The sequence below is a fragment of the Spermophilus citellus genome, assembly GCF_964194105.1.
Source record: "Spermophilus citellus genome assembly, chromosome: 7".
NCBI classification, from domain to species: domain Eukaryota; kingdom Metazoa; phylum Chordata; class Mammalia; order Rodentia; family Sciuridae; genus Spermophilus; species Spermophilus citellus.
Window position 1 is genome coordinate 119,540,847 of NC_138188.1, and position 19,952 is coordinate 119,560,798.

At 39.7% G+C, this 19,952-nt stretch overlaps 1 protein-coding gene across 1 annotated transcript in view; it reads right to left on the reverse strand.

Annotated features, from left to right (window-relative positions):
• LOC308653193 (uncharacterized protein) overlaps positions 1 to 19,889 on the reverse strand; it is a 223,399-nt gene extending 203,510 nt beyond the window's left edge. Inside the window, exon 1 of the mRNA XM_081301776.1 lies at positions 19,662 to 19,889. The gene's annotated coding sequence lies outside the window, so the exon portion shown is untranslated. The remainder of the gene's footprint in view (positions 1 to 19,661) is intronic.
• Positions 19,890 to 19,952: the final 63 nt, after the last annotated feature.

A 19,952-nucleotide genomic window follows, 5' to 3' on the forward strand; every position in this document is an offset into this window, starting at 1 on the left:
GATTCTGCTAAAACAATATTTAGATACTGGACCAACCCTCAGTGGCAAAATAATAGAAAGTTCTTCCTGTGCCCTATAGAGTATATATAATGAGGTGCTCTCTGACCTCACTTCCCCTACTCTGCTCTCCTCACTGGTCCAGCCATGGCAGCCTCCTTCCTCCTCCTCAAACATGCCAGGCATGCTCTGGCTCGGGGCCTGGGCACGTGCAGTTCCTTCTGCCTGATGCTCTTACCACAGATGTCCAAATAGTTCTCTTCTCCACCTCTTTTCTGTCTTAAATCAAATGTCATCTGCTCACTGAGCACTTTCTTAACCATTCTATATCGAATTCCTTCTTTTCCCTCACATATACCTTATCCTTCTTTCTTGTGTTTTTTTTTCCTTTTTCAGCATTTATTACCATTAAGAATATCATGTATATGGAGTTTATTACTATTTGTTTATTTATTTATTATTTATTACTATTTCTCTTTGCTTGGAGGAAACTCCACAAGAGCAATGGAGCACAATATCAGTCATTTAGTAAATATTAATTGCAGAAATGGGTCAAATGGTTGGCCAGAGGCCTCATAGAGAAGCCTGGATTTGAGATATGCTCTGAGCTTCAGAGAGGATCTGGACAAACTGAGAGGCTAAAACAGGAATGCTCAGGAGAAAGGGTCACTGACCCAGAGGCCAAGGTGGGGCCCAGTGGAGATGGTAGTGCTAGATGCACTGACCTGTTCTCCATCAGCATTTACCTTCCTAATTTTATTTTGACCAGAATACAAGTGTCTGTCATCCAGTATGTGACAAAAATCCCAAAGCTGTTGATAGAACAAGAAGCTGAGGGCTGGAACTCAGATTCATACACCTGAATGGGGAATTGTGACCCGGATAAGCCACTTAACCTCTCTAACCCTCACTTGCTTATCTGTCAAGGAAGGATAACAACACTGGCTTGTGATTCTCATGGGGCTGCTGTAAGAATCAAGTGAGGTAACAAATGGAAAGTGCTTCACTTTCTAAGAGTGGGATGATTGTAGTGCAGATTAGTAAATTGCAGGAGCATATGGATGAAATAATTATCCAGACTCATATATCTACCTCAATGGTAAGGGAAGGGAGTGAAGGGTTCCACATCAGTGACTAATTAAAAAAACCTTCATGGGGTGTCTGAATATGGGAGTGACACAGGAAGAGGGACTGGAAGACATATCTTACTGAGGACATGGCTAGGGTCAAAAGATTTACCAGGTTTATTCCTTGTTTACCAGGTTCTGGAGATTATTTCTTTTCCTTTTGTTCATATTTACAAGTTAAATAGCTGTTTTTCCTTCTTTAAAGACAAGAAGACCCAGGATGAGAGAGGTAACTTGAGAGAGGACACATAGGTATCTGGTGTCAGAGAACTATCTTCATCTCAACATCTTTCCATAAACTGCCTTTTCAGAGACTTTGGTGCAAACAATTAAGCAGCAACAGTGCTACCTTAGTGCCATGAATTTGGGCGAATGAATAATTCACAGATCTAAAGTGGGGACACAGGCAGATAACTAAGCTATTAGGTATAATTCTAAAAGTAAAAAGGAAGGTCAGAGTAAATCCATACCTATGAATATAGACCACTGCACTAGGAATATTTTCTCTCATCATGCATGATAACAATTGAGAAAATTTTTTTTTCTTAAAGCAGTGATATTAAAAAAATGCTAAGTTTTTTTTTATAATTAGCAATCCAAGTCTATATTTTAACTTGCTGATCATATTTTACAGCCATTCACCAGGTGCCTGTCACACAATAATGCTTAATAAATGTTCTTAAATATATGCATATATCTATATGTATATTTCTAACATGCAAACATGCATGGTAATGGTATGGTTTGGCAAATGTTTAAGTTCATTTGGCTGGATGCTCACAAGGTTGAATACACTGAGCCCACTTATCAGAGAAATAACCCCCAAATGACCAGTAACTGTGTGTAGGATACTGACAGAGTACCAACTTTAAAAATTTATACACCAGAAAATTTACAGAACACCTACTGGGTGTTAGGAGAAGGAAGTGGGAGGCTTGTGTCCTTGCAGGGGCCTCAGAAACCCACATATAAGAAACATATAAGATAATTTTAAGTAAGTGAATTTTCTCTTTAAAACCACTTGGATTTGGAGGCAAAGGAGGACAATTTTTCCTTTGGTGTGACTCACCAATTGCACCGTTAGGGGTGAAAGAGGACTGGGTCATCGGGTACAGTTGGCCATTTTAGATTACAAAATTGTGCCGTGTTACATAGTGATTCATAGACAGACTTTAAAAAAAAATAACAACAACAACAAAAAATTCCCTCTCTGGTTACCATTGTTTTCAGTAAGTGCTTTTTGGAAATCCTAAGAAAAAGTTTTTGCAAGGAGGCAGAAAACTTGGTGACATGGTGCAGAATCAAGAGCATGGGTTTTGGATTTAGATCAACCTTAATTTGAACTCCTCTCACCGTTTTATAGTCTCTTTGGAACCTTTGGCTCCTGACTTATAAAATGCAGATATTTACCTCATTTGTTTCCTGTCGGAAAAAAAAGCAAGACTATGTTGTAAAGGCTCTAACATCCTGGGCAACTTGGGCAGTGGGAGCACCTTGGAGAAGGCATGTAACACTGCTGCTCCACAGACTCCTCATCCACCGTACTCAGGTGTTGGACCAGATGATCTCGAAGCTTCCATCAAATGAGACTGTCTAGTCTTATTTTTTTACCAAAAAGTTGGCATAGCTGAGTAGTAGATTAAAAAGTGTGCTCTCTACAAATTTATGTTCACAGGCCATTTCCTGTGCTTTACTATTTTTAATCCTTAAAAGGATACTTGCAAATTTTACAAATGAGTAAACCAAGGTAAGAAGCATAGGAAGAAATAATCCCCTACCTCTAATTTGGTGACTAGCATGCAAGGAAGACTCTTTTGGAAGGCTTGACAACAGCATTCAAGAACAAGGTCCTTCATTATACCCCTGACCTTGAAAATTCCATGAAAACTTCCCAATATTCACTCCATCCATTTTCCCTCCTATTGCACTAAAAGCTTTAGTTATCTTATCTTTCTTTTTTGTTGTCTCTTCAAGGTTGCCATTCCAAGCTGAGGTCAGATCTCTCCTAAGAGCCCCTAATCAAATCTGGAAGACAACAGGACTGAACACAGAGTCTTCCGAACCTGGTTCCCAGACAGAACATGCATAAACAAAGCCCATGCTTGGGAATCCAGCCCTCGCTGCTGGAGGCTGTAGGACTGGCTGTGACTGTTTATCCAGCCTTTAACTTGATCGCAGTTCTTTAGTATTTGACATACTTGCCAGGGGATCCATGAGAAAGGCAGTCTTTTCTTTAGACCCTGATTTATAGTCCCTTACAGGGCTAAGGAGCGTGCCCTACATGTGTGGTACTCCTTGACCTGGACATGGTGCTGCCACCAGGGTGACGACCCAAGGTTGCAGCCAGTATTTAAACAGTTGCCCTGAACTTCTGGCCATCCTTACGCCTAGTCTTCCCACATCGATTCACAAAGCCCAGTTTCAACTACTTCCTAATAATGCAATTAAATTTTTGGAAACTGAAGCCAGGTTTCATATTTAAATGTTGACTTTCACACACAAGAAAGGTTGGCCAAATACAGGAGTGACTGGAAGATTTTGGCAAAGATATTAATTGGGATTTTCCATTCTCAGAGAAGCTGCATGTGTTAATACAGGAGTGATACTCTGTCTCTAGGGTTCCTAGGGACAAAGAGTCTGCAAAGTATGAAACTGAAAACTAATATGCTTCCTAGGGAATCACTAGAATTCTCAAAAAAAAAAAAAAAGTCAACTGGAGGCAGAACTGAACCATTTCCTCTTTTGAAATGCAATACCACCTACTCTCAGGCTCAGGGCTATGATGGAAGTAGAATACATATGAAGAGGATAGCACAGGGCTTTACTCAGAGTAGTGGGCAAAGAATATATTTAGTTGTCAGAACTATGGTGCAGGAAAAGGCATTTGCAGGAAGTTAAACCAAGTCAGTGAAACACCTTTGCTCCACAGAGAAATATTCCAGTGCTTTCTCCATTCTGGTCACAAAATTTTTTTAAAAAAATCAAGCATTATTAGGTATATGCCCAAACTCTATTCCATTGTCTCTGCTCTGCTTTTTGTCTGAAGTGCCTTCTTCCCAAACTCCCTCTCCTTACCCTGCTTGAAGAAGTTCTTTAATTCCCAAGGCTGTACAGCACAAAGGCTAAAAGCACAGACTTTATTAGGTTGCTAGAATTCAAATCCCAGCTCTGCCTCAAGCTGTTTAGACCTTAGGTAAGCTACTTAACCTTTCTGTTCTTCAGTTTCCAGTCTATAAAGTGGGAATAACAACACCACCCATGTTTAAGATTGTTGTAATGATTAAATAAATTAACAAGTATAAAGTTCTTATAACAGTGCATCCTAAGATCTATATAAAAGGGTTTCTCTCATTATTTCAAAGGTAGGCTTGTTGTTTTGATGGCTATTGTTTTTTGTTTCACATTATTTTGTTATTATGTTTAAGTCCCACATCTTTCAGAAACTTCCCTAGATCTATCAGTCTAAAGAAATCACATTCTCAAATTCAACTTAAGTATATTGGCTCAGAGACAGCCCTGGCTGTGGCTTGTGTGTGTGTGTGTGTGAATGACTCCCTGCTGCACCAGCCTTAGAGTGCTAAGGGACAGAGCCTTGCTCTTCTATTTCTGTAGACATGGTCAGTGCACATTAAATGTGTGTTGAATTAAATGGAAGGTATGTAAATGTGTAATCATGAATAAACCAGCTCATTTTTGACAGTAGCTAATCATACCCTCTATTCATAACAATATTTTAAGGACTGAACAAAAGTACAACCTTTTGCAGTGTACCTGACATATAGCATGTGCTCAGCAAATGTGTTTATTTGAAAAATGGAAGAATTGGTCACCTCTCATTCAAGACCTGTATGATGTATAAAGTGGTTAGGTTACTAATCTTAGGTGCAGGGCTAGATTAACATATCAAGGAGAAGAACAAGATAGCTCTCCATCTTCAGGTGCTCACATTCAAGAGAAAGATAGTCCAATTGCTCAATAAGTATAAAGGAACTGAGTGCTAAGCTGAGTCATAGGGAGCTATGCGGAAGTGTGTCTTCAGAAGCACAGACCTCCTTGATATTAAATTGTCCAGGTATATTCATAAGGAACCAGGGAAGAAAGTTCCAAGTTGACTGAAGGAATCAGGGAACAAGTTAGTTATGAGAGTGTGGTGGTTCATACAAAGCAGATTATAAAATGTGGGGGTGGTGTGAAACCATGAGTGACATCTGTAGAATTATATCTGATACAGGGGACTGTATCAGCCAACTGTGTTGGTGTCAAATGTTGAAAATATGCTGTGAAATGAAAAAAACCTCTGACCCAGGAGAAGAGGATGTCCTCTCTCATCAGTCCCGTTTCCTACAGTGATTTCACTTCTTCAGTTTCCAGTTTGGCTATAAATTGAGAAATGAGTTTGAAGTTGGGTATTTCTAAAGACAATTACACCTTTGCTATTTTTTTTAAAATTCTGGTCTGATACAAAAAATCAATTCTTTCTCCTGTATTCAAATATGGTCTCTATTTGATGAATCCCCAATTTTTATCTCCAAACTGACATCTCTTTTTTTTTGTGAATTCAGGTCTTGAATTTCCTATTGTCTATATTGCCATCTTCCCCTGAGATATCTCAAACATACCATGTTGAAACTGATGTGTGATCGGCTGTCCCTCTCCAGAGGTTGTCTTTTGCCCTGTTTCTAACTCGGTAAATGGAAATACATCCATCCAGCTCTCCAACCAAGGAGCTTGGAATTCATTCTTTTTAAAAAAATATATATTTATTCTTAAGTTTTAGGTGGACCCAATATCTTTATTTTACATTTATGTGGTTCTGAGGACTGAACCCAGTGCCTTGTGCATGCTAGGTGAGCACTTTACCACCGAGCCACAACCCCAGCCCTGGAATTCATTCTTGAAACCTCACTCTCCTTCTCTACCACTCCTTCTCAATCTGATCTATTGTTAAAGCCTGTTGGCTTTAAATTCAAAGGATATCTCAAACCTTTCTTCATGTCAGTGCCTATTTCACCATTTCCCTAGTCCAAGGGACTTCTTCATCTCTCACCAGAGCTCATACAATAGCCTCATAAAGCATCTTCCGTTGCCCCTTTCTTCCACACAATAGGTAGGATGGTTTCTTTAAAAAATAAATTCTATCCTGTCACCACTTGCCAAAAAAACATTAAATGTTTTCTTGATACACTCAGAATAAAGTATACACTCCTGGCCATGGTCTATGAAGACTTACGATCTAGCTCCTGATTCTCCTCTAACTTCATGTTCCACCATGTTGGCCTCTTTCCAGTCTCTGAACATTCCAGTTTGACTCACTTAAATGTTTTGACTTCGGTTGCCCCTGCATGGTACATTTGTCCCCTCATTCTTGGCCTGGATAACCCATCTTCCTCTTTAAATCTCAGCAGAAAGTTTCTTCCTCCTGGTCAATTATGTTCTTCCCAAGTTTCATAGCAGCTTTCTTATTGCCCATATCTAAGTTCTCATACTTTATGATAGAAAATACATCTGATGATTTACTTGTGTAATGCTTCTCTGCTGATCTAGGCAGCAGGCACCTTTAGGAATGGCTCTGTATCATTCTCTGTAATGCAAAATCTAGCCCTGAGTTAGCACACAGCAAGTGCTCAATTTGTAATTGGTAGTTAAGTTTATATGTTTTGTGGCTGCCTATTAGTAAGGCCTGAGAATACGAGCATATGCTTATTTCAGGCTGAAAAAGCACAAACAAATGGGTGATAAAATAAGGCAATATAGCTGAATGGGTCCTGTTTCTCCACCTTTTCCAGTTCTAAGCCCTTAGAATCTTAACAGCACTCCACTATTCTATTAGTAAACATCCCTGGTTTTCAGAATCGAGAAGGGAAGTATCTCGATAGAATATTTCTTGTGTTTTGCTCCCCCCCCCCAGATTTGTGCAGGAATGTGGCTTCCACAGGTATGGTTGGGTGAGAGGTGTTTGGAACATAATGAGGGGAAAGAAAAAAAATTATAAAGGGAGGTGGCTGTCTTTGCTCAGGGAAGGCATTGTCCAGGATTCCTGGGTTTATCCCAGCTCACTCACTTTGAAGTGTCTTCAAGATTGCAGTTTTGAAGCAATATACACCAGTAATTTTCTCCCTCCCACCTCTAGGGATCCAAAAATAAATGAGCTATTGAGCATGGGCTTGGTGCTTGCAAAACCTTGGTGCAACCAATTCTAAGAGTTCTCATGCCCCTGAACACTACCAACCCAGCCCCTTTGGAGATTGTTGTGACTTATTTCTCTTGAGTCCACTGGATTTTCTGTTCCATTTGTTAGCTATTGTTATCGACTATAGAAAATATGAGATGGGCTTTTGAGATATTTATCTTTTTAACCCCTAACAAATGTCTTTAAAATTTTATAAGTAGCCATCATGTTCATCCAAGAAAACAGTTCTGATAAATTTGTATTTTGCGTGTACCTTTTTCTAAGACGAAAGTTAGCACAAAACAACTAATTCTTTTTCCATTGGGGTGCAGGAGAGGACTGGGAGGGGCTAAGGTAGAAAGAGGAGGAAGAAAGAGGAAGAAGGTACCAAAAAGGAGGATCTAACACTGGATTTCAGTTCCCACTACTGGAAAATGGTTCATTTCCAATTCTGCATTTCAAGAACAAAAAGACTTTCTGGTGATCTCTTTTGTTCTTTTTGGATCACTATGAATCCTTAGCAGCAACCTATGTCTTCTAGTGCTTAAGGGGTTAAAATATTTGGGGAAGTGAAATACTCACATTTAAGGATAGTTACAAAATCAAGTCAGGGTACTTCAAATACATTGTTCCCAGATATAATCTGAGCCTCAGAATTTGTTATTGAATAACCTGATGACTTTACATAACTGTGATAGTTCACTCATTTGATGATCCCTTCAATCATTCAACAACCACTTTGAACTGTGCATTATAATTTTCAAAGCACTTTCTTCTCCATTGTACTTGATATTTTCATGAGAATCCTGTGAGTACCCTTAACAGAAATTACCATTTTAGAGAACAAGAAACTGAGACCCACAGAACTTAGTCAGCTCTGGAGCTTTAACTGGAACCCAGATCCTCAGATTTCACATAGAATTCTCTTTCAGTTCTACCTACTTTAATTTAGTCAAAATTTTCTAAGTAAGCATCATTTGTTGGACACAGTTCTAAGAAAACAAAAGTGACTACCCCTGTCCTCGAGCTTATTATGGCTTATCAGGGAAAGGCAGAGGCCAAGGCATGGATGAGAATGGAGGAAAGTGCATGGGGAATGACCAGGGTCTGTTGCAGAAAATTGTGGTACATGAGACTGGAAAGAAGTTAGAGAGAAGTTAGAGGAGACAGAGGACCCCAGTCCCTTCCTCTTCCTCTTGTTTTTGGCTTCCCAGACATAAAATGAATGGTATTCTTGCTCTACCACGTGCTTCTTACTTGATGTGCTGCCTTACCACAGTCCCAAACCAACTGAGCCAATTCATCAAGGACTGAAAACTCTAAAACTGTGAGCCAAAATCAGCCTTTTGTTTTTATATGTTAATTATCTCTGGTGTTTGTTATAGGAATAGAAAGCTGACTAACACAATATCCAATGTCCTTCCCTGGCCACTGAAAATAGTTACAACTCCTGGCAGAAGAGCCAATCTATTGGGCCTTGATTACTAGGGTGCTATGGAGAGCAGTCTGGATGCAAGACTGGCACCTGAGACTTTACCTATGAGTTTATGACCCAGAGATCTGAGATGCCCATGGACTGTGGTGAACTTGGTTTTGGTTGAGTGGGAATCTACGAGGTGCCTAGTTTCTGCTAGGGTCTAGAGTCTAGGTTGTGGCTGTTGCTTGAGGTTGTATGTGATTTTTAGGGTAATCTATCTGATCATGGTAGAACCCGACAGGAATTGAATGCAGGATCCAGGCTCTCCAAGAAGAGGACTGACAGGAGTTAAGCAGGAACCTAGACTTGGAGTCCAAGACAGGGTTCTAGTCTCACTTGAAGAATGGATGATCTTAGCTATGAAGCTCTGGCCTGAAAGCTGAGTCTGCATGGTACTAAGGGTACAGAAAGCTGAGCTTGTGTGTGCACTAGTCTTTGTTGGTCTTCTACCATAGGGCATTGGCTTTCCTGCATGGCACACTGAGGTGGCGAGGTTATACTCTGCTCTAATCAAACACTCAAAGAGGCTGAACCTGCCCTAGCAGGGATTCAGTGCCTCACACTGATGTGGGTGTAGGGTCAGGGACAAGCCTCTGAGAAGAAGCCCTGGGGTTTTACTGGGTTCAGAATCAGGACATTTGGGGAATAATTCTGGCTCAGGCACTATCTGTTACATAACCTAAAGCAAGCTTCAGAATCTTTCTGGATCTCTATTTTTTAAGTCCCTGGTGTGCCCCCTGGGGTCAGAGTCCCATGTTTTATTCCTGTTTGTTTCCCTAGTGTCTAGCACAGTGTCTACCTAAAAGAGACAGTTAATAAAGTATATGATTGAGTGAGAAATGCATGAGTGCATAGAATGAGCCAAGAATGAGGAATCACATCAGTGTTTTAAGGACAGGTTTACTAGCATCCTGATCCCTGCCCTCACCCTTCTACATTCTGATGTCTAGCTCCATGCCCTTATTTGAGAACCAGTGACCCAAATAATGGTATACTCCCCACAAAGTTCTTAACGGCTTTGTGACTGTCTGATGATAAAACTCTGAGTTTATTTTAAACCTTTTCCCTCAGCATTCACTAGCCAAACATGTTATAAAATAAAATAAAAAAAAATAATAAGTCACCTGTTACCCCAGGAGGATCCCAAAGAAGTTCTGTCTACTAGGAAGGCTCTTGGGTGGCCTCATAGAGACAGCATAGTAACCAGGAAACCCTCTGACATTTGCAAATGCCATGAAACACCAACAAACAAGATAATCACACCACCACCAAGTGGGCGGGAGACAGATCAAAGACCTGCAGATTCTCCTTCATCTCATTACGGTCAATGCACAGAAAGGGTCTATTTTGTTGCTCTGGAGACAAGTGGCTCCCAGAGTGAAAGATGCTCTCCACCCTCTCACTTTTACTGTGGGCCCTACAGATGTGGGTGGTTCCAACTTTAAGTCAAATATTCGAAATTCTGAATTAAGGGCCTAATTGTACGTGCTTGAAAGCGATCCCTTAGGGTTTTTCAGATTCTGAGTGTGTGCTTATGAGACAGAGGAAAAACATTTTGGAAGATACAAAAAAGATTAAAGTAGAAAAAAAAGCACCCAATAAATTCTACTATCCCAAGATAGTTACTGTAATTGTTTTTGTTAATTATGCACTCATTTATATCTAGTCAATTTTCTATGAAAAATATTTTTAAATATAGTTGTGAATATACTATGCACACACATATATACACCTATAACAGGTATAGATGTATATATATGTGTGTATATAGGTACACACACCCACACACATCCTACTTCTTTTCACTTTCATGTTACCATATGTATTTTTCAGCTTTAATTTTCAGAATTATATTGTAATTCATTCAAGCATTCTTTAGCCAACACCCTTTCTCCAACCTACTAATGATGGCACATGTAGGCTCTTAGAATTTTTACTGTTAGATAAAATGCTAGGATGCATCTATTTACCCAAAGTTATTTTTTCCCCCTTGCATGTTGAATTATGCCTTGAGGACAGATTTCTAGAAATGGAATTACTGGGTCAAAAGGCATGACCCAGCAACCATCTTATGATTCTTTGTACATGTAATCAAACAGTACTCTGAAAAAGTCATCTTAATTGATACAGGAGGAATAATTTCACCAATAGTTATTTAAATGTCGCCTTCCATAGTGAATATAAGTATTGGTTCAAAAATCTCATAAATACTTTGGCAAAGATGCTAGTAGAGGTGGGGAAAGCTGAAGGGAAGAAACAAAGAAACATTTAAAACTCAAGTGTAGCATTAGAACTAGAAGCAATCGTTAACTGACAATTGGTTAGAAATTAATGAAGCACTTTTGAAATCATAATGTCTATCAATATAATAGCAGTCCTCAGATGCTGCAGCAAAATAAATGATTCAGGGTGGACTTGATGGGAATCAACTCTACCATTAATTTGCCAAGTGGTCTTTGCAAATCAATTCCTTCCTGGACCTTTGTCAACTGTAGAACTGGTGAAGTGAATGATAAGGATAGAGGCTTTCAGAATTTAGTCTATGAGATCAGATGCATATCTTCATAGAGTTTTGGGGTCTGATCCATGTTTCTTCTGTAAACATCCAGAGTTACAAGTCAGATGAAATCCACAATTCTACTAGAGTTATGTAGTGAAATAGCAGACACTCTGGGAAAAGTTTGGAGACTCCTACAGCCTCAACAAAGAATCCTCTAGTTCTATATGTCTCTCTGTACTGGTGGCAAAGAGATCCTTGTTTCCATGAAGGCTTAACACAGAGAAAGGTTGAATATGTGAATCAAAGAGGTGGCTTAATTCATCTACTCCCATAATGACATTTGGCCTTTGGTGCTTCCCTAGTGTTATCCAGATGGTGGCATTCAGAAACTAAATAAAGTGCTTCCAATTTAACAAAACAAAAATAGTATTCGAGCAAGGTCTCCCATTTCCCTGACTCTATTCTATGAAAATGATTGAGTGGAAGCAGGACTATTCAAATTTTAAGAGGGGGCTAGGTCAAGCTAGATGTGGTGGTGCATACCTGTAATCCCAGTGGCTCAGGAGGCTGAGGTAGGAGGATCACAAGTTCAAAGCCAGCCTCAGAAATTTAGCAAGGCCCTAAGCAATTCAGTGAGACACTCTCTAATAATACAGGAAAAAGGGTTGAGATTTGTAGCTCTGAGATAAAGCAGCTGTGGGTCCAATCCCTGGTTCTCCCTTACAAAAAAAGAGAGAGAGAGAAAAAAAAAGCCTAGGCCACTTTTTAGAGTTTTCTGGCATTAAAAAAGAAGAAGAAGAAGAAGAAGAAGAAGAAGAAGAAGAAGAAGAAGAAGAAGAAGAAGAAGAAGAAATGAAAAGAAAAATCCCAAAAAAATGTAGGTATATATTTTTCCAGCTAACAGACTTTATTTTTAAGAACAGTTTTAGATTAACAGAAGAATTGAGAAGATGGTACAGAAAATAACCCTGTACCCATTTATTGTATTATTACCATCTTAAATTAGTATAGTGCATTTGTATTAATGAAATAACATTGATACATTATCATTAATTAAGTTCATCACTGATTCAGTTCTATTTAGGTTGACTTTATATCTGTTCCTATTCCGTGATCCCATCCAGGATACTACATTACATGAAGCTGTCATGTCTCCTTAGGTTATTCTAGACTGTGACAGTTCCTCAGACTTTGTTTCTGAAGACCTTGATGGTTTTGAGAATTGCTGGTCAAGAGTATTGTAGGGTCTCCCTTTACTAGATTTGTCTGATGTTTTTTCTTACGATTATATAAGGATTATGGTAAGACAACTACATTATATCACATAGAGGGTATATAAAATTATTATTGTTGATGTTGACCTTGATTGCCTGGCTGAGATGGGATTTGTCAGAATTCTCCCTATTAAGTTATTCTCTCCTCATTATCTTTCCATACTGTATTCTTTGGAAAGAAGGTATTAGATGCGGCCCACACTTGGAGTGTAGATTTTTTGGGGGCACATGCCTATAATCCCAGTGACTCAGAATGCTGAAGCAGGAGGATCACAAGTTTGAGGCCACCTGGGCAACATGATAAGACACTGTTTGAAAATTAAAAAACTTAAAAAGTGGGGGCAGTTGCTGGGGGATATAGTTCAGAAGTAGAAAGCTCCTGGGTTCAATCCCCAGTACCACCACCAAAAAAAAAAAAAAGAGTAGGGATTTATGCTTCCCCTTTTTGATGGCAAATTATCTACATAAATTACTTGGAATTCTTCTGTATGGAATACTTGTTTCTTCTCTCTCATTTATTAATTTATTCAATGATTTATTTATATTAGTACAGATTCGTGGGGGTTTTTTGTTTGTTTGGTTTTTTTTTGTTTGTTTGTTTGTTTCACTAGTTTGGGTTATAAGCCAACATATTTTTTTTTCTCAAATTATTCCAGCTTTAGCTATTGAAAGTTGTTCAAGTTCCTGTGTGTCCTTGAAATGTCTCCTATAAACATTTTGTTTTAAGCAATTCCTTACTTCATGGTGCTGCAAGATATTCCATACTCATTGTGTACGCCTCCTGCCCCAGGCCTAGACTCAGCCATCTCTCTAAGGAGCCCTGATTGTTGTCACTAGAGAATGACATTAGAAGCCAAGATCCGAGCTCTAGGCACACTTTCTGCTTGTCATTGTTTCTAGGCCAAATATACTTTAAATCTTACCTTTATAGTGAGATTATTCATAGGACAATTATATATTTATCAACCATATTATATCACACTAACCTAGGACCCTATGGTCTTGCACTGGAATTCACATAAAACTTGAGTATGATGGTTTTCTTTCAATCATGTGCCACTAACATTGCTGTATAAACCCAGTGAAGATATTGTCAAAACTCTTAATTTGAGGCCTTCTATAAATGTGAGTCCACAGCAAATAGCTCTTTTGAAGACTGCCCACTAGTAAACCATGGGAAAAGCAGAGAGGATTTAGAACCCAAGCATTTAAAGTTCTGGATCTAGCTCTGTTGGTGACAGGGTATGTGGCAAATTCTGTCTGGGCCTCAATTTCCAATTATATAAAATCAGTAGCAGTGGGTTGGATAATACTAAAGACTCTTCCAGTTCTTGCATAACTCCCAACAGTTTCACAATGAAGGAAAGAAATAGGTTTCAACCCTGACTGTGCTTAGTTCCAATATACTAGAGAATTTAAATATGATAAGGGAGGAGAGACGGTAGAGGGTTGTTACTGATAAATAGGAGCTACTTTATTATTTCCTGAGGATGCTGTGGGTCTTTAAACACTGGATAATTATGCCTGAGAAACTTTAGACCTTTCTTTTGAAGAATGTTGAATGAAAATGTATAGGAAATATCGATAGAAAGTGTTCTTTTATTGCTTTCAAGTTTGGTCTGGTAAGTGGAGTCTCCTCCTCTCTCTTTGTTTAAAGGGCAAACTCTTCATATGTTGTTTTCTCTGACTTCAAATAATTACTTTTAATGCAAAGATGGCTGAACCACCTCTTAGCTTCTTACCAGGAATCTCTCTCTAGATCCTTCTTTCCCCTCTTCTTCCTTCTGCCCCTCCTTCTAATGCTATGAAATATTTTCAACACTCACATGGAACCCAGTGGCTTAAAGACTATCCCCTTGACAAGTGTCATCTCCTTCTATCACTGACTGGGACAGTTTCCAAAAACAAACAAAAGGGAGGGGGGAAAAAAACCAACTATAGGGCAGAAAAGACACTTGAGAACTGTCACTTCTGATTACCAATGCTGGAGATCAAAGGTCCAAGGTCTTAGTACCTACCTCCTCCAAGTCTTAACATTTTAAATCTTCAATCGGCTTTTGGACTCATTCAGCATAATCCCAGACTTTGGTCTACAATTGGTTAAAAATTGATAGAGGTGAGGTTTCTGGACTGCCTTCTTTACTTACAAGTTTACATTTTAATCCTTTGCTCCACCCCCTGTACACATGTACACACAGCTCCTTCTCACCCCCATCCTAAAGTTACATAAAAGTCTATGTAGATGTAAAGGTTAGGAACTCTGTGCAGACCCGGCACCCTACATATCATCTGGGTTATTCCTTCACACACCTGAGGAAACTGAGTCTTCAGTAGTGGCTTTGCTCAATGTCCCATATAAAGTTCTAGGCAGAGCTGTAATTAGAAACCAAGGTTTTTCTGGCAATAAGTCCAGTTTTTTTCCTTCTCCCTCTGTGCACCCGCAGAGTTAGGTTTGTGTGTGTGTGTGTGTGTGTGTGTGTGTTTGTGTACACACAGGTTACATAGACACTGACATGTTGGAAACATGCACCGAGCCCTCTATAGTCTGACCTAAGGGAACAGTTTAATGACTCGAATTTCAGGCAGCTGAAAGGTTCCTGCGGGTGGAGGTTGAAATAAACAAGAAAAGCCACTGTGGAGATGTGAATGGAAAAGTACCGAGCCGGCCCTCCCTCCGCACATTCTTCCGCTCCCCAGCTTTCCCTGCCATGGAGCCGCTGCAGATAGGCTTGTGCATGGTCAGGTGTACAGAGGGCGGTGTGGGGCAGAGAGAGACAGAGAGGAGAGAGAGAGAGAGAGAGAGAAAAAGAGAGAGAGAGAGAGAGAGAGAGAGAGAGAGAGAGAGAGAGAGAGAGAGAGAGAGAATTGCAGGCACAACACGCAAATCAAGTTTTTCCACTTCTAGCCTTAGGTAGTAGAGACAGCTAAGTACAGCAGCCGGGTAGGGCGGGCCGCCCAGAGTTTACAAACACTCAAGTGCCTGTCTCTCCTCATCCCTCTGAGTCCAGCTGCTGCATTCCCTCACGCTAAGGTTTCATAGGAAGTGAAAACCCTGTTATTCAAAACAGTGATCGAATGCAATAAACAAATGATCATGTGCCCCTACCTCCATCACTTCTTTATTTTAAGCTCCAGATATTTATTTCCATTTTAAATAGTGAGAAAAAGTGTGGAAAAATCAGTGTTTGGGGGAAAGCTCTGAGCCAGGCTGAAAAGGTTTGCTAAAGGGGGGAAAATAGAATAATAAAAAGCCCCAAAACACTGGCAGCAGCAAGTGGGGCAAAACTAAATGTTGACGCTTCCTTTTCAGAAGGTACTGGCTGGAAATCATCCTCTACTTTGTTATTGTTGTTTGTTTGTTTATGTCTCAAAACTTTCTGCTTAATTTATTTTTCATTTTTATTTATTTTTTTGGTGGTGCTGGTAATGGAACCCAGGTCCTTGAGCATGCTACACAAGAGTTCTACCATTGAGCTATATAACCTTAGGCCTCTGTATTTCTTTAAAACACCAAGAAACTCCTTTCCTTGTCCAAGGATACTATATGGAGCTTGTTTACAAAAATGTTAAATGAAGGATTCGAAATAAACAGGTGAAAGTTAACAAGTCAGATAAAATTTCCGATACCCTTTAAGTACTGCACTGTAGGCTACACACATAAACAAACCCAGATGACCATCCAGACTCCCATGCTTATCATTACCTGGAGTTGGTTCTGAGAACCAGTTTCCAGTTTTCACAGGACCCAATGTAGACTTGCTTTCCTCAATTCTGCCAAAAGACCAGATACCCACCTTCAAACCCAGGTCGTCAGGTCAACCTGAATTTCTAAAATGACACAGGACCATCAAACCACACAGACCCATTTTCAGTTGTTGCCAGAATCACAGGCACCTCTTGTGAGGAGCCAGCCTACCCTCTGCAAAGAAGGAAGACTGGAGGAGTGATTGATCAGGAAGTTCCTTCCAGTTCAAAAATCTATAATCCTTAGAGACCTACCAGGGTTTCAGAAGTTCCTGACAGGTGAAACCCACTTCCCATTTTAAGCCCCCTTAGAAAGAGGACAGGACAGTTTATTTCAAGGCCGGGTTCCTTTTCAGCTATGATTGAATTGCGAGGGAGGTTTTGTGAGGGGAACTGGATGTGAAATATGTTCCTTTCCTTAAATAGATGTAATATTAGGACCAGGCTATTTTATTTTGTAATAAAGCTTATATTTACACAGCAGCTGTGATCAGGGACCTATTCCTATGCTTAGTCTATGGGGCAAGGAAGCTGGTCTAGTCCTATTTTCTTAACCATTTAATCATGGTATTAGTTGATATATAGTGTCCCCAAATCTATAGGAACATTCATGAGACCCCAATCACTCTTTAAGTCTTCTTAAGCATGATTAAATAGAATTTAAAAATATTCAAGTCAGTCATTTCTTTACTACTATAACATAGCACTGCTAGGGTGAGGGAGGCCCATGAAGTGATGCCAACTGGGACCCATGAGGGAGAGATCAAGAAAGAGAGAAGGAAGAACATTCAAGATGACATTAAATTGGCATAACATTTGATAAAGTTACTTTCCTAGGAATTGAAGAGATTGTGAAGTGAGTGCACAATTATCCTCACCATTCATTTGAGAGAAACAGATTCACCTAAAAGTAAGTGTCTATCTTTAGAATATTTTCAATAATCCTTTCTCTCACTTTCTCTAATGCGCTCACTCAGGCTTTCTCTCTTCAATGGGTCTCTTTCTGTTCTAGTCAATTTCTTTCAATGTAAACACATTGATTTGGGGGGATAAAAAAGAAAGAAAGAAAAAATGTGGGACTCTGGCACTTGGTTCCAGAAATAATGTGCTGAGGAGGTTTGAGGTCCCTGGTGATGGGGTTAATTATCTATAAATCAGGCTTGGTGGGTTCTCCCTCCTCAGGCTCCCTGCAAAAAATTGAAGAGGGCCAAGGTAGGAGAAGGGTGAATTCCTTCCCAGCCCCCACTCTGGCTGGTTCCACTGCCTGAGGGAACAGATTTCCCTTTGCTCTGCAGCGCCCCCATGGGGCTAAGAGTGGAGTGGCAAAGGAAACACAGGAGGGACAAGTTGTGTGTTTAAGATTGGGGCATAGGACAGTGCATGAGGCAGACACAATTTTGACAAGAAAAGTGACCCCCCCCCATCACAAAAGTAATACTGTTATAGGGCCAGTTAATACAGAAGAGCCATATACTTCACATTCTAAGCCATATATACTTGCATCTGAGAAACCCGAAAGTGTTTACAGCTTATAAAAAATAGAAATCAGATATATAAATACACAAAGAAAATCGTTTCAGCAAAATTGGGGTATCATTTTGAAATCAGTGGGATCCATTTAAAACTCTCTAAAACAAGAAAGAAGGGGACTCATAAAAAAGAAAAGAAAAGAAAAAAACAGACATTCTGTCTTCTGGCAGCATGAATCCGCACTTGACAAAGTCATGTGTCTTTGGGGTAAAATGTTCATTTCAACAACAGTGACAGGATTAGGTCTATGTATATTTTTCAAAAATCCTTCACAACACAGGCTTTTCTGCAGAGGCTGCGGTAATCCATCTGTCAATAAGTATTAAAATATTCAGATTTCACAGGGACAGACACTTACACATATTTCCTAAGATCCAGCCCTTGTGGAAAGTAATCAGCCTCTTTGGACTTCCCCTGGTTGTAAAACCTGTGACACAGCCTTTTGAAGGGGTGTTTGGGGGGGGGGGTGCATTCTCAGCCATATCTGAAACTTCTTATGTGACTGTCAGTGAAAGAAATCCCAAATATCCGAGGAAACAACCAGCGATCTTTTAAAGCTCCGCTCCCTTCTCCATTATAGATCCAAATTTGGGGTTGCACTAGTTATATTGTTTAGAGAAAAATCTTTATTAGAAATTCATATGTGAAGAAATTTTGTGGAACATTTAAGAACTCATCTGTGATTTAATGAGTCGCTTGAAGGACTCTCATAGCCAAAGCTCAGAACAGTCTGACCTTTGAAAGCTGCTTCTGGTCCAAACATTTTGGGTTAATTCTTGAGGAATCTGAAATATTATTTTCCCCTCACACCCTTCTTTTAAGAGAGAGACATAAAAGAAACAAGAGTCTCCCTCATTGAGGGATGAGTAGGAGGGGAAAAAACCCCAACCAACATTTAAATAGGGAAACTGGCAGCTCTGAACAAACAAACCAGGGCCCACAGTGAAATAATTCTGCACTGCATTTGCCTTTAAAAAGAAAGGAAGAATGAAAAAGAGAAAAAAATATTTCCTCCTCTCAACTCCAGAGCTGAGAGGACTGTGCTCCGTGCGGTGCGTTGTAGTTGTAGCACAGTCTGTTCTAAATACACGCAGTATCTGTGATACTGGCACGGCAGGCCTTTAGAATTCCCTCCGGCTTATCCCTTCAACACTGACTGAAGAGACTTTTCACAACGACCTTGAAACAAGCGGGGGGGGGGGGGGGTGGAAAAAAGGAAGGAAGAAAGAAAAAAAGAAAGAAAGAAATCAAAGAATTAACCCAAAAAGGAAAATCAAAACACAAACATGTATTTGGCTCACAGAATTCTGCAGAACACACACGTATACATATCCAAATACACACGTTTCTTGCAACAAGAAACTCCCTAAGAGTCAACAATAACAGAGAGAACCCACCACTGGCTATCCTGGAAAGAAACAAACCAAAACAAAACAAATTCTTGGAGCATTTCTCTCCAGTGCAGGACAGCCTCTCTTCAGTAAAAGTCCAAGGGGAAAAGGAAATTGCACTAAAGGGGGGAAAATGGGGGTTGGGATTGTCAGATATGATTAAAAATGTAAGCGTCTTTCAATAGTATCAGTATTGAAATAATACATCTTCTTTAAAATGCTTGAGCGATTAGATAGGGAGAGAAAGAACGCACACAAAACAAGAATCAACCGATGACGGATCCTAAGCTTTACGTAACACCACAAACTTGCAAAAGGCAAAAATCAGAGGCAAAATCTGAAAATCATCAAAATACAACAACCAGAAATCCCAAGCCATCACACCAAAAAGCAAAAGCTCAAAAACACCCTCCACCCCAGTCCCAAATTAAAAATAAAGCAAATGAACCCACCGAACACTGCTTGGCAAATATTTTTCTCGTGGTGCCTAATATATTATCTGGAGAGAGCTGTGGTGTTTATTGTTTTTTTCCTCTTACTCGTCTCTCTAAACCTACTATATATAACATACTTGTTATAGTGGTTCAAATCTCTCGCTCCCTTTTATGCATTTAGCTCGAGGAGCTGAGTTTATGGTAAAAGAGGAAGAATTAGCCCAGACCACGGGAAAGCAAAGCGCACTCCCCCTCTTATGTCACCGAATAGCAAATTAGTTCTCAGAATTCCAGAGGCCGAGCTTTGCT